Source organism: Canis lupus, chromosome 36 (genome assembly GCF_048164855.1).
Source record: "Canis lupus baileyi chromosome 36, mCanLup2.hap1, whole genome shotgun sequence".
NCBI lineage: Eukaryota > Metazoa > Chordata > Mammalia > Carnivora > Canidae > Canis > Canis lupus.
In genome coordinates, this window is record NC_132873.1 from 22,056,557 (window position 1) to 22,072,951 (window position 16,395).

General features: G+C 39.3%; 1 protein-coding gene across 2 annotated transcripts in view; it reads left to right on the forward strand.

Annotated features, from left to right (window-relative positions):
• Window positions 1-16,395, forward strand: part of SATB2 (SATB homeobox 2) — a 288,389-nt gene that overhangs the window by 13,343 nt on the left and 258,651 nt on the right. For both annotated transcript variants that reach the window (XM_072813436.1, XM_072813439.1), the window contains exons 2-3: window positions 3,685-3,767; window positions 13,979-14,132. The gene's annotated coding sequence lies outside the window, so the exon portion shown is untranslated. The remainder of the gene's footprint in view (window positions 1-3,684; window positions 3,768-13,978; window positions 14,133-16,395) is intronic.

The following is a 16,395-nucleotide window of genomic DNA, read 5'->3' on the forward strand; positions in this document are numbered from 1 at the left end:
GATTTGGCCCACTGGGCTTGGTTCGCCAACATCTTTGTGGAATCATTGGAAGATAAAGTCATATACAAACCATGGGACTGTGAGATGCTGCTGATGATAATGACAATAATACCTCCCATGTTTACTCTGTTTTATAGTGTATCCTGCATATCCTTGAACCTTGTCCCATTTGATCCTCAAAATAACATTTATGGCAGACATCATTATTACTATATTAGAGAAGAGAAAACAAGCTCAGAGAAGTAGTGACTTGCCCAAAACTACACAGATGATAAGGGGGAAAGCCAGGAATGAATGCATCTTGTGATTCAAGTTTGTTGCTCTTTCTATTAAACTCATATTAAGTCAGAGAAAGCATTAGTAGAAAGAAAACATTTCTCAGACTGAGAAAGCCCCTAGCTCTTGATTTTAAGATGTCTGTCCTCTGGAGCCGCTGGGACTCTCAGATTTAATGGGAATAAAGCCCAAGAAGACACCTTCCATACTTTACCACAGTGCGGTAGCTCTAAGGGCTTAGAGAAATGACCACATCAGCTTGCAGCCAACTCAGGATTTTGGAAAATCTCTAGTTCACTCATCATTCCCATCTACATTGATAAAAATGATGTGATTTGTGCTTTAATAATGCTTTAAGAGGCTGAGCAAGGAAGTGACAGTTTAGCTCCCAGGAACATACTCCAAGATAGTGTCGTTGGATTGAGGAAGTAGAAAGAACAACTGTTCGTTTCATCAGCCTGCCAACAGGAGTCCAAGCAATGAGATATAACAGAATTGTTTGGAAAGACACGTTAACTCAACTTGTGTGGCCCAGAGGCTAATCAGAGTCTACATCATAAAGACTAGGCAAAGGTACATATGGGACTCATTCCTGCCTTTTTACGGGTTAGAGACATGAACTGTGTATCCCGTTACACAGCAGAATAACACTAGTATGGGAGCGATAAGGTCCAAGAAACACAGTAACTTTATGAATTATTGCGATATCTTTTCCACTAAACATCATAGGCCAGGGCTGTTCAGTGATATTTCTTGATTTGTATTTTTATTTGCTGTTTCCTATATTTAAAAGTGCCTATCTTTAAGAAGCCTGTCACTCTGTTACACTTCTTAAATGAGCACTACCAGAGTGCTGTGACCACTTGTGGGTTCTGCAACTTTGGAGAAAATGTGGAAACTCTGGAGAAGGTTCAGAAAAGACTATGAAAAATGAAAGTACTGGAAAAATAAAGCCTGAGAGGCAAGATTAAAGGGACTTATTTTTTGCTAAGGTTTAAGACTACTTCAGAGTGACACGCTGGGATTATTGATCACATTGAAGATTTTCAGAGGCAGGATTCAGGATAATAATTTTCTCTTTCTATTCAGAACAAAAGTGGCGAGAACAGAGTCTAGCACGTTGATTTCCAATTTGTGGACTCCAGGTCTGGTAGGAAGGACAAGGAGGGAGTTTGCCACTGAACTATTTAAAGGGCTCTTCAATTATATTTTATCAAATACTAAATACAAAAAGAATAACAATAGTTTTCTTTGGGTATGATAATTGCCATTAAAAGGGGGCTTTGTCTTTGAAAAGGCAGAGAACCACTGATTTTAAATATAGCAATGTGAGTATAGTTTAAAGATGAATTTCCTAGCAATAAGAATTATTAAGTGACAAGCACTGAAACATGCTTTGCTAGACCAATAAAATACACGAGGCTAGTACTGTTTCAAGGTAACACATGAATTTGTTCATTTACTTATTCCGTAGCCATTCACTCAGCATCATCCACATCTCAACGCCTCGAGCACTCTGCTAAACCTGGAGCTGCCATAAGGGCCAAGACACATGCAGTCTCTGGAATCATGTCACTCACGGCCTTTCAGAGACTAGAAGTGCAATCTACTAATTCATGCCCAGCACATGAGATCATTTCCATTCCTATAATTCTGTATCTTCAGGATAATAGCAAGGGTATCAGATTTTGAAAAGGAAGGGTAAATATTTGCTTGTGAGGCTTATTTCTACATTCAACATAAACTTGTAACCCATAATAAATAAAGGAACCTCCTTTAAAAACCCTGTTTTCTCTCCCATTTGTGGAACAGCTAAGGAGTATTCATTCTCCCTTCACAAATGTCACAATGAATGTTTCCATAGTCGAAAATTCTCTCCTTCCTTTCCCTCTGTTTGTTTTTTCTCCAGGGTAAGGGTGGAGATAGCTGTAGGTTTTCAGCAGTGAGTTGGCCCCATTCCATAAGATGATGATTTAATCTCCAATTATTCATTGAGCTTTTAATTCACTTAGTCTTTATGATGATAAATTTTCTTTAAAGAACATCATAAATTTATATCCTTAATGGACTTGCTACATGAAGTCTGTGATTACAATGTAAATGAGAGATAGTCACCTCTTTTATTTAAGGGCTGGACCCTAATAATATTTTCTTAAAGCTTATCCTTTTCCCTTTTTCTTTTTGGTCCACTTAGTACTATCTTAAATGTTACAGACTGTACAAGGAAGAGACGAGATTCATCATCATCCGTTCTCTAGAAGTATTAGGAGCAATGCTTTCTCACTAGCTCATTAATTGACAATTCTCAAAATACCCTCTTATACACACTTAAGCCTCCAGAAACATCTAGATTTCATTCCAAATCTCTGTCTCTTATGGTGGAATCATATTTACTGAGCACTTAAATATGAGCCAGACACCGTTCCAAACGATTTACATGTATGACCTCATTTTACCATTGTAACAAGTCTATGAGATAGGTGCTATTGTCATCCTCACCATACAAATGAAGAAACGAGGGTCAGAGAGGTTAAGTAACCAATCCAGAGTCACACTGGTAATGCCACGGTGTGAGCTTTGGGAGTGGCTCTTAGCCACATACCCTGCACTATTTCTCAAGAATACAATTATTGTTTTTTTTTCCTTAAGCACAACATATAAATATTAGTCTATTTTTTTAAAGATCTTATTTATTCATGAGAGACACAGAGAGAGAGGCAGAGACACAGGCAGAGGGAGAAGCAGGCTCCCCACCAGGAGCCCGATGTGGGACTCAATCCCAGAAAAGGATCACATCCTGAGCCGCAGGCAGGCGCTCTATTGCTGAGCCACCCAGGGGTCCCTTAGTCAATTTTTTTTATTCTAGAATGCCTGGTGTGGTATATTCAACAATGAGGTACTCTACGGCAGTGAAAAATGAACTAAAGTTAATTATTAATGAAACTGAATCATTGTTACTCATTTTTCAGTGCCACTGGATGCCAGCATTTACTGGGTAACACCAGAATTTCTGCCATCCTTAGGAAGGATAAGCATTATTGTGTTCTTATTCTGAATCAGGGCAGAGATATCTATTTTTAACTGATAGGTTAGGGAATCATAGCAATGGATCTAGGATATCAACCACAGTCACTCATGCTGTCCCTTCTGGGCTTTCTAATACATTTCTGACCAAAGCTATCACTCTTGCCCCACTGTGTTTCCAGATATTCCTATAATCTTGGCTGGCTGTTTTTCTTTTCTTTTCTTTTTTTTTTTTTTTTTTTTTTTTGCTTTTGAATTTTTATATTCTAGGCAATGAACTCAGGTTGGTTTACTTTTTTTCCACAGACCCTTACTTTGCTCAGTAGAGAGAATTTAGAAAATTCTAATACTATATCCGAAACAACCATTTTACTTTATCTACAGATGTGACAAAATTTTGTCATTCACTGGGGATTTCTGGGAAGCAAACTGAACAACATCAGTTGAGAACTGATTCACTCTAGCAGGTAAGCTAGGCCAAAAACTTGGCTATTGACATGGCTAGCATTATAACTATTACTATGATTTATTTGGATCTTTAGAAAGGCCTTTTGTTTCTGAAAGCAAATATAAATATTTACTCTAGAAAAGTAAGATCACAGAAAAAAAAATTACTTGTGATTAAGTCTATCAGTTCTGTTAAAGTTTTGTATTCTATCTCTCCAGTCTTTTTCTTGTCTTCTATTTTAATAAGTGGTTGAATATAAAAATTATATCCATCTACTGATAAGAACATAGGAAGTAGTAGTATAATCCTACACAAGTAGGATTGCACTGTACATAAGATATCGTAGCTCTTCTGGACTCCTAAACTCTTACTCAGTATCCCAGAAATGAACAGTTTTAAATGCCATCAATTTTTGACTGTTACTTCTCAAGCATGAGTATAAATTCAATAGAATTAGGGGCACCTGGGTGGCTCAGTGGTTGAGCATCTGTCTTTGGCTCAGATCATGGTCCTGGAGTCCCGGGGTCCGTGGTCCATAAGTCCCGCATTGGGCTCCCTGTGGGGAGCCTGCTTCTCCCTCTGCCTGTGTCTTTCTCTGCCTCTCTCTGTGTGTCTCTCATAAACAAATAAAATCTTTTTAAAAATTCAATAGAATTAAACTAACAATAGTGATCTAATCTTGCAAATGCCATTGTCATGTTCATAGATGAGACCTGGGTGTTCCAGGTGCATGGGTGACTTGAACCAAAGATAGGAGAGCACTCAGTGGCAGCCTTTTCTAGAACCCATTGGACTTAATTTGCCCCCATCTCTGACTTTCAGCCCCTGCTGCTTTTCTCCCCTGGCTATCTTCATGCTTGGAGACAAGTCAAGACTTGGAGGTAGAAAAGATAAAAAAGTGTAATTTTAAATTCTTTTCCATCACTCTCAAAAAGTCCAATCCTGAAATCATCAGTGCTGAGAGACACTGAGGAACAGGAATGAATTCATTCAATCAAACCATCTCAGTGAGTGTTTTGCTAATGAAAGTCTGGCCCTTGGTAGCCATCTACTGTGCTAGGTGCTGAGAGGAACATAGAAGGTAGATTAAACGTGATTCCTGCAAATGTATAATTTAATTAGAGAAGCAATACTAAATAAGTTCTATAATTAAAAACAATATATAAGTGCACAATTAATGTGTGTAGTGCAGATAATAAATTTATAGGAGTTCCACATCAGCCTTTATTTTAAAAGAATTTTTTCTATAAAACTTCTATAGATCCTATAGATTTTGTGTTATGAAACATTCAAGAATTAAACAGGGTTCAAATTTTATTTAAGATACTGATATTTTAACAAAATAACATCAGATTATTTAAAGTAACATTGTATTGGGGTGTCCGGATGGCTCAGTCCGTGGAGCACTCACCTCTTGATCTTGGGATTGGTGGGTTCAAACTCCACGTTGGGCATAGAGCTTGCCTGATTAAAAAAAAAAAAATTAACACTGTATTGTTTTGATAAATAAAATGTGGTATACTTAATGCATTCCAAGGGCAATGAAAATGAACTATTATTACATGTATCAATGTGGATAAATCTGAAAATCATAGCTCTAAGTAAGAAGGAGCACTTGTGGGATATATACCAGATATTATATATAGAGAGAGTTTAGGATATACAATAACTGATATATTAGTTAGGGATATATCAAGATTGGAAAACATAGAAATGGTAGGCATAAAATCAGAAGAATGGTTATCCTTGGGAGGAAGAGAGTATAATTCAGAAAAGTGCCCAAGACTTATGTATAATAATTAATTATTTCCTAATCTAGTGGTGGGTACATGGTTGCTCATTTTTATCATTAGGTGCCATATTCTTTTGTATTCATCAAAGACCTTATAATAATTTTGTTATGATAAAATACATATAAAACAAAATTTAGCATTTTAACCATTTTTAAAGTGTACAATTCAGTGGCTTTAAGCACATTTGCATTGTTGCACAACTACCCACCACTATCTATTCCAGAACTTTTTTTAGTAGTTTATGTTTTAAAACATCTTTAGGTCCACAGCAAAATTGAGTGGATGATATGGAAAGATCTCTGTAGTTCTTTCCCTACACATGTGTACCTCTCCCCATTATCAATAACCCCCACCCAAACAATACATTTGTTATCATAGATGAACCTACATTGGGTCCTTAGTTTACATTAGGGTTCACTCTTGGTGTTGTACGTTCTGTGGGTTTGGACAAATGTGTAATCACATGTGTCCACCATGATAGTATTACAGAGACTAGATTCACTGCCCTAAAAATTCTCCTGCACTCTGTTTGTAACAGTGTATTTTAAACAAAATTTTATCAAATCAAACCCAACAATATGTAAAATGGATAATACCTTATGACCATGTGGGGTTTATCCTAGGAATGCAAAGCTGATTTGACATTTGAAAATCAAACAAACTGCACAAGAATAACTGTATGATTACCCCCAGTAAATGCAGAAAGAGATTTGACAAAATCCAACATCCATTCCTGATCAAGACTCTCAGAAAACTAGGAATAGAAGGGAAATTCCTCAAACTGATAAAGGCACCTTTGAAAAACCTATAACTAGTGTCATACTTAATGGTGAAAGACTGAAAGCCTCTTTAAGATCAAGGACAAGACAAGGAACTGTCACCTCTTCTATTCAACATTCTGCTGGAGATTGCAACCTGTGCAATCAAACAAGAAAGAAAAATAACAGACACCCATGTTGGAAAGGAATAAACGAAACTGTCTTTATTCCACACAGTATATACTCATATATGAAGAAAATCTAATGGAACCTACAAACAGCTAGGAAAAGTGAATTCAGCAAAGTGGCTGCTTTCAAGAATTAATATACAAAAATCTATTGTATTTCTATATATTATCAACAATCAGAAATTGAAATTAAGCAATATTATTTATAATAACATAAAAAATATGAAATAAATTTGGCAATAAATTTGAAAGATGTGCGTACTGAGAATACACAACATTGCTTAGAGAAATTGAAGAGAATATATATTTTTTAAGATTTTATTTATTTATTCATGAGAGACAGAGAGAGAGAGGCAGAGACACAGGCAGAGGAAGAAGCAGGCTCCACGCAGGGAGCCCAATATGGGACTCGATCCTGGGACCACAGGATCACACCCTGAGTCAAGGGCAGATGCTCAATTGCTGAGCCACCCAGGCAGCCCAAATTGAAGAGAATCTAAGTAAATAAAGAGATAAATCATACTCATAGGTCAGAAGACTCAATATTGGTGTAATAATAAATAGATCAATAGAACAGAACAGAGAGTCCAGAAATAGACACATACATACATGAACAATTGATATTTTACTACAGTGCAAAGGCAATTCAGTGGAGAAAATATAGTTTTTTCAACAAATTGAAAATTCATATGCAAAGCAATGAACTCCATCCATAGTTACATACAAAAAAATTAACTCAAAATGGACCCCAGACTTAAATGTAAAACATAAAATTATAAAACTTCTAGGAAAAATCATAAAATCTTTGTGACCTTGAATTAGTCAAAGATTTCTTAAGTAAAATATGAAGAACTCTCTCAAAAATGGGCAAAAGTATTAAACAGCAATCTCTCTCTTAAAAAATAGGCAAAAGTATTAAATAGTCACCTCACCAAAGAAAATATATGGATGGCAAATAATCACATGAAAAAATACTCCTCATTAGCAATTAGAGAAATGAAAACTAAAACCAGAATGAAAAAAAAATGCTCAACAAAATATTAGTCAACTGAATCCAACAATACATTAAAATAATCATCACAATCAAGAGAGATTTATTCTAGGGATACAAGGGTAGTTCAATATTCACAAATCAATCAGTATGATATATCAACAGGAGAAAGGATAAAAACCATATGATCTTTCAATAGATACAGGAAAAGCATTCAAAAAGTATAACATCCATTCATGAGAAAAACTCTCAACAAAATAAGTTTAGAGGAAACCTACTTCAACATAATGAAGATCATATATGAACATCATACTCAGTGGTGTAAGACTGAAAAATTTCAACCCTAAGATCAGGAACAAAATGAGGATGTCCACTCTCACCATTTTTATTCAACATAGTACTGGAAGTCCCAGCCCCAGCAATCAGACAACAAAAATAAATATGCATCCAAATTGGTAAGGAAGAAGTAAAACTTTCAGTATTTGCAGATGATGTAATACTACATAAAGAAAACCCAAGACTCCACCAAAAAACTACTAGAACTGATAAATGAATTCAGTAAGTTTGCAAGATACAAGATCAGTATAAAGAAATCCATTGCATGTCTATGCACTAATGAAGTAACAGAAAGAGAAATTAAGAAAACAATCCACTTAAAATTGCACCAAAAAAATAGTAAGATACCTAGGAATAAATCTAACCAAAGAAGAAAGGATCTATATTCTGAGAACTGTAAACATTGATTAAATAATTTGAAGATGACACAAAGAAATGGAAACACATTCCGTGCTTATCAGTTGGAAAAACAAATATTAAAATGTACTACCCAAAGCAATCTACACATTTAATGCAATACCTATCAAAATACCAACAGTATTTTTCACAGATCTAGAACAAACAATCCTAAAATGTGTATGAATGGAACCACAACAGATCCCAAATAGTCAAAGCAATCTTGAAAAAGAAGAACAAAACTGGAGGTAACACAATCCCAGATTTCAAGATATACTGCAAAGCTGTAATAATCAAAACAGTATGGTGCTGACACAAAAATCAACACATTGATCAATGGAGCAGATAGAAAGCTCAGAAATAAACCCACAATTATATGGTCAATTACTCTTCAACAAAGGAGGTAAGAACATCCAACGGGAAAAAGATGATGTTGGGAAAACTGGACAGCTATATGCAAAAGAATGAAACTGGACCAGTTTGTTGCAGCATACATGAAAATAAACTCAAAATGGATTAAGGACCTATATGTGAGACTTGAAACCATAAAAATCCTGAAAAAAGAACACAGGCAGTAATTTCTCTGACATTAGCCTTAGCAAGATTTTTCTAGGTATGTGTTTTGAGGCAAGGGAAACAAAAGCAAAAATAAACCATTGGGGCTACATCAAAATAAGCAGCTTCTGCGCATCAAAGGAAACAATCAACAAAATGAAAAGACCTACCGAATGGAAGAAGACATTTACAAATGACAAATCTGATAAAGAGTATCCAAAATACACAAAGAAATTTTACAACTTGGGGTACCTCAGCGGCTCAGTCGATTGAACATCTGACTCTTGCTTTTAACTCAGGTTGTGATCTCAGGGTCATAGGATCAAGCCCTGTGATGGGCTCCACACTCAGCATGGAATCTGCTTAAGATTCTCTCTCTGTCTCCTTCTGCCCCTGCTTGTGCTCACTCTCTCAATAAAGGAAAGAAAAAAGGAAAGAAGGAAAGAAAGATAGGAAGAAAGAAAGACTTAAACAGTTCGATACCAAGAAAAACAAATAACCCAGTTAAAAAATGGCAGAAGACATGAACAGATATTTCTCCAAAGAAGACTTCCAGATGGCCAACAGACACATGAAAAGATGCTCAGTGTCACTCATCATCAGGGAAATGCAAATCAGAACCACAATGAGCTATCACCTCACACCTGTCAGAATGGCTAAAATTAAAAACACAAGAGACAACAAATACTGGTGAGGATGTGGAGGAAAAGGAGCCCTCATGCACTGTTGGTGGGATTGCAAACTATTGCAGCCGCTACTCTGGAAAACAGTATGGAGTTTCCTCAAAAAATTAAAAATAGAATTACCATATGATCCAATAATTCCACTACTGTGTATTTATCCAAAGAATACCAAAACACTATTTCAAAAAGATACATGCACCCCTATGTGTGTTGAGGCATTATTGTTGAGGTAAATATGGATGCAACCCAAGTGCCCATCAGTACATGAATAAATAGAAACGAAGTGATATATACACACAATAGAATATTACCCAGCCATAAAAAAATGAAATATTGCTGCTTGCAACAACATGGGTAGATCTAGAGGGTATAATGCTAAGGAAAATAAGTCAGTCAGAGAAAGACAAATACCATATGATTTCACTCATATGTGGAATTTAAGAAACAAAACAAAGGAAAAAAGAGACAAACCAAAAAACAGACTCTTAACTATAGAGAACAAATTGATGGTTACCAAAGGGGAGGTGGATGGGGGATGGGTGTAATACATGAAGGGAATTAAGGGTACACTTATTGTGATGACCACTGAGAAATGTATAGAATTCCTGAATCCATATATTGCACATCTGAAACTATATAACACTGTATGTTAACCCTACTGGAATTAAAAAAAAAAAAATTTAAGTATGCAGTTACTGGAAAAAAAAAAACATCAAAACAGAATGAGAAATCTCTATATATCTATAAAATGTCTAAAATTGAAAAGACTGACAATACCAAATGTTGGTGAGGATGAGGAGCAACTTGAACTCTCAGATTGTAGTGGGAATAGAAGATGGTCCAAATAGAAGAATATTTAGAAAATATTTTGCCAGTCTCTAAAATTTAAACACCCACCTACCATATGAATCAGCTATGACATTCGTAAGTACCCCCAAGGAAAAGAAAATGTCTATACAATGATTTGTACGTGAATGTCTAGTGCAGCTTTACTTGTAATAGTCAAAAACAGGACACAATGCAAACGTCCATCGACACTTGGATGTGAATGGATACACAAAATGTGGTATATCCATATAATGGAATGGCAATAAAAAGGGATAAGCTACTGATACATGCAACAACATGAATGTATCTCAAAATAACTGTGCTAGGGATGAATGAAGCCAGAAAAACAGTATATTACTATGTTGTTCCATTCAAGTAAAACTGTAGAAAATGCAAACTAAACTATAGTGATGGCTGATAAATTGTTACACTGAGCACAGGATAGGGAGAACTTACAAAGGAAGGGGCACAAGAAAATTCAGGGAGAGTTGAAACTGTGTTCACTATCTTCATAGTAATTGTGATAATTTGACTAGATGGTGTTTATACATATATGTATAAATCACATGTATATATATATATCTCACACAAATCAAGTTATAAAAATGTGCAATTGACATGCAATTTATTGTATGTCAGTTATACACCAATAAAACTGCCAAAATTTGTGTAGTTTCTATGACTTTGTGCCCTTAATCATTCCAGTTAACCAAAGTCTCTAATTATGTTTAAAATGCTCACATTTTCATCCCAATGACACTAACCATAATTGGAAAATTGAAAATTCATTAACTGCATTGTGAATTATTTTTAAGTACAGAGCACAAAATGAGCAATCATTTATTAAAATGATGCCCTTAAAAACAGCTCTGAAATTATATATAGCCAGACAATAAAAATATAATAGGAATCACATTATGTGAAATGCAAACTGGAATATAAAATAAAAAATATGTACCTGTCCAAGCAAAAATGTACATTGAGGCTCTGCATAAAATCCCGAAGAAGCTTTTTTCTTGGTGTGGTTCTAACCCTACGATGAAAAATATCTTTTCCTAAAGTGTATAATTACCCTCTATCACTCTTAAATCTCCTCTGGTGTCTAAGCTCGCTTAATAACGGTGAACAGATGAGCAGAAATTAAAAATAAAGGCCTTCTACCAATTTAGCACCCCGCACATAATGTACCTATAATGATAGTTTGATTGCCGGTGCCCATTATTTTGTTGCTGCCTCTTTTATTTTTTTCCCTATTACTGCACCAGAGCCCTGAGTCTCAAAAAGAATGCAGCATCCAGTTGTATAAAACCAGAGCGATTTACATGAACACTGGCTTTCTCCTGTATTAGAAAGATGCATAGAACAAAACAGAAAACATAATGTAATGCCACGTGGACCATTTAATGTTCATTGCACCGTTCACTTAAATATCATATTACATTTTGGTTCATTTATTTTCCAAAAAGAAGAAGTGAAAAGCAGGATTTTTTTTTTGCAGTAGAATGGGGAAGAGAATTGAAGTGTTTATGGATATTAAAATGAATTAGACAAATCTATTGAAATGAGGCGAGCAAATCCCCTACGATAGTTCCTCAGTGCGTATGAAGCAATGAAAAAGAAAAAAGATATTAAAGGAAAAACCAAAAGAGATATAATTCAGCTTTGACCTAGAGTAGAAGAGTCTTGAAATACCTTTAAAATTTATCTTCTTTTTTGAATCTGAAAAACTCCTGCCTTAAAAGTGTTGTGTTGAATTACACATCCCCAATCACTTAGGACACAGGTTCATATTTATGTTTTCCCCATGTTCTTATATGATCATAATACCCGCTAGTAAACATTCAGGAGAGCAGCCTCCATGGCCTATAGTTGAGTAATTAGTGAAAGTAGTAAGTTGGTTTTTTTTTTTAATGGCTGAGATGACCTCCCTCACTTTTTAAAACTAAACTGGGCAGTTATTGGGAGGCCTGGGTGGCTCAGTGTTGAGCATCTTCCTTTGGCTCAGCAGTGACCCCGAGGTCCTGGGATCGAGTCCCGCGTCGGGCTCCCTGCATGGAGCCTGCTTCTCCCTCGGCCTGTGTCTCTGCCTCTCTCTCTGTGTCTCTCACGAATACATAAATAAAATCTGAAAACAAAACAAATTGGTCAGCCATCTAGTAAAAGCTTGACACAGCCTTGAAGAGCCGTGCCTCAGGGCCCCGTCAGGAGGACGTGGCTCTCCTGGCTGAGGCACAGGAAGGACTTCAAGGCCTTGGGGGTGTATGTACCGCGTGCCCGGGGCAGACGTGGATGAGGGAGTGAGAACCGTCGTGAGAATTCGGCCCCTTGGAAGCTGGGTGACAAGGTGGGTGTGTGAGGCGACGCTCACCACCGCGCACCAACCTGAAGGGCCTAAGCGGCCCAGGTACTGCTAGGGCTCGGCCAGGCCCGTGAAAGAGCTCCCTCTCCACAGACCTGTGGAAGTGCCCGGGAGGCTTGTGGGCGGTTTTCGGTTACCTTAAAAACATCCCGTGTAGGCCGCTTCTTGTACGTGGACAAGCAGACTGTATGGCTCATTTGTCTCCCTCGCGTGCTTGTCCCTGCCCTGCACCTGTACAAGCAACGCCGGCGCTCCGTGTGAGTATCTGCAACCATTAGAACCTTTTCCTCAGTCACTTCCTTAACTTTATTGCAAGTTTTGCTCCATTTTCCCCTTACACGTTCTGGGGGCTTGGGGAGGCATTTGAGTCCATTCTTCGGGGCTGATCTCTGAGGCCGCTGCTGTGGGGCCCTTGAGCCACTGCTCAGTGTGTGCGGGGGGCTCTGAGGAGGCGGAGGGCCCTCGGCCCCACAGCCCCGGTGGCCGGGGAGGGCTGCGGAGGGAGGCGGAGAGCACTATGGGGCACATCCTCAGCGCTCTGTGCCCTGAGTCCTGTAGAGAAGCGGCCCTAGACTTCCGCCCCAAACAAGGGCGCATAGACTGGAGCTGGCGGGGGCTTGAGGAGGGCTGTTTCCTCGGGAGGCCCCGCACAGGAGCAGCCCTGTGTCTGTGGCGCTGGAGAGACCGTCTTTGGGCTGCCCAGGGCTTCCCGGGGCTCTTCAGGGGAGGCTCAGTGGTAGCGAGCTGGAAATCATGCAGAAGAAAAACAGCCGAGAGGAAGAAGGCCCAGGGGAGAGCCTGGCGGGGACCAGCCCTCTCCTCCCTGGCTGAGTGACGACCAGCGGGACATGCAGGCCCCTCGGCCAGGACCTGCTCAGCGCCCGCTCTGAGGAGCCAGGCCTCACCCAAGCAAGCGCCGGGGGCGCAGGACGTGACCTTCAGAGACGCCTTCCCCACCTTAACTATGGCCTCGTGTGTCTGTCATAACAGTGAGGAACCCGTCAGGGAAGGGCTGCACGTCAACCTTCTGAGACCACCCTTCTGAGGACTTCCCCTGTTGACAGCTGGTGGGTGGCCGGGAGATGGGACTCCCTGCGGCGGCGTTGTGTCTCACGGGTTTCCTTGCTTTCCTCCTCCTTGGCACTCACGAGCCCAGCAAAGATCAAGAAGCACCCAATAAGCTGCTTTCCAGGTGCTGGGTGCCCGGGACAGGCCAGGTCGTTGTCACAGCCATGTCTTCCCGGCCCAGCGGGGAGCCGGCCTACAGAGTGGGAAGGATGGTCGAGCTGACCTAATAAATATTTTCCATCCCTAACCTCAGTAATTATTTTCATGTGTCACAGCTCAGCAAGGAATGGCGAAAACTAAAGTTTCCCTGATTAGACGAGACCCGCAGATCACGGAGAGTCGAATCTGAAACCGTTCTGCGCGTCGCTCCGGGAGTCACTCTCCCCGGGATGCCCACGTCGTCACCCCACCTCAGCTCAGTTACACAAAGTAAGTGACTTTGGTTCTTTCCTGATTACACTGCTATCCTTTGTCATTTCCTACCCCCGCCCCACTCAAAAGTCTACACTGGGGTTTTTCTCTGCTCCCTCCCACATTTGCAAATATACCTTTTTCAATCTGTGAAGTTCAGATAGAATTCTGCTTGCAGCCACAGTGCTGCTCTGTGGGGTGGGATGTGTGGTCAGATGAGTGGTAGGAAAATGCCTTTTGGAAAATTGTTTGATTTGCTACACTCTATTGAGTCCTAGTGGGAAGTCAGCATCCCCTTGCTATTTTGGAAATTTCTCGGAAATTATATGCAAAAAAAAAAAAAATTCAGCAAAACATTTTCCATCCTAATAACTTTTCTAGATTGTCCCAAGGTAAGAAGAGAGGGGCCAGGGGAGGACGTGCTGATGAAATGGGCCTCTCCCCCTCCCCGCGTGGGGCATGGGAAAAGCCATCTCAAAGCAAAGATCCCAATTTAGGGAAGCTTTTGGCCCAGCTGAAGGACATGGTTAGCATAATAAGGCCTCATTTCAACTATCTGCATTTAATTTCAGTTCAGACCTCCTCATTAGAATTTAGTTGGCAAGGGGATGTTGATAATCCCAGTTTGTTAGGAGGTCAAATGCAAGAGGTGATCAAAAATTCAGTGCTGCATTTGGCAGCTTCAAGAACATAGCCCCACCCGGCGAACAGCTTACTTAAGGTCTTTAGGTTGGTTACCTCAAGTGTAATTACTGCTTTCACCCTTGTCGCTTCTATTAGGATTAAGGATGAATTCTCTTTGAGGGATTATTGCTCAATGAGACCCAACATTGACAAGATCCAGGCTGCCAGAGAGAAAAAATCTTTTTCTAGAAACCTATTCTAATGTAGTTTTCTATCAGACTGCTGCCCAAGAATCTGTCTGAGGGGAAGCGGCCTTCACCTGTGGGAGAACGTTAGGGACTGCAGTCCGCCTGCTGTCCGGTTGGGGCCGCCCACAAGTTCCGTGATTCAGTGTGCTCGTTCTGAGGTCCGTGTGCCCATGATAGAGCCATGAGAAATCTTAGGGACCTCCAGGGACATCCTTCCTGTTTGAGAGGAGAAAAATGAGGCCAAGAGAGAACCAAGGATTTGTTCAAATGTTTTAAGTGAAACTCAGGTGTGCTGATCTTCCTTCTACTGCTCCTTCTCAGGGAACTTGCTCAACCAGCAAAGCATCTCTCCGAACTATGGGCCACATTTTTAGTCTTCGTGCAGGAGACTCTTGTGCTTTCTTGTATACATTTTATTGAAATACAACAGAGATGCACACAAAAGGCACAAATCATAAGTTTACAATCAGTGCATTTTCACGAAGGGCTTACACCTGTATGACCAGATGTCCATGTCAAGAAACAAAACGTCTCCATGCCCTCTTCCGCGCTTCTGACTTCTAACACCATAAATTCATTTTGCCTTGTTTTGAACTTTGTGTAGGATGGAACATACAGTGTGTACCCTTTGGTATCTGACTTCTTTCATTCAGCATTATGTTCGTGAAACTCCTCTATTGTGTTGTGTGTAGCGATTCCTTCTTGATTTAATTTTTTGGCGTGTCGTATTTCATTGTATGGATATCAAAAGTTACTTATCCATTCTACTGTGGATAGACATCTGAGTTACTTTAAGTTTTTATCTGCTATACCTAAAGGGAACATTTTGTGCGTGGTTTTGGTGGACATAGGTATGCCTTCCTATTAGAGAGGAATTGCCAAGTCAGGGACTATGTGTCATTTACCCTTAGTAGAAACTGCCCAGTGATTTTCCAAAGTGACTGCACCAATGTACACCTCTACCGCTGGTATACAAAAGTTCCACTTGTTCCACATCCTGCCAATACTTGCCACTAGTAATGCCTCTCTTAAATGAATTTAGTTACTTTCCTTCCATTTGTAGAAGAGTTGGAGAGAGAGGAAAGAGGAGGACTGGTGTCCCCAGGTTTTATATTTTAGTTAGGTCCGTCCCCTACGGATTTTCCATTTGCCCCAGTATTGCCAGGTAGGTGACTACAAGAGTGTAAGTGAGGTGGGAGAGGGCAGCTCCTGGCAGGCTCCCTGGCCACACACTTGCTAAAATGTTGCAATTGAGGCTGACTATATTGCCTCCTGAAGTCTTTTTTGGCTATTCAAATATGCTCTGTTGAGAAGCAATGGTTATCATCAGTCAATACCATAGGTGACGGTTCTGGGACAACTTGATTGTTAAGAGCCTGACTTTGATTCCCAAGAGAGATGCAAAAAGG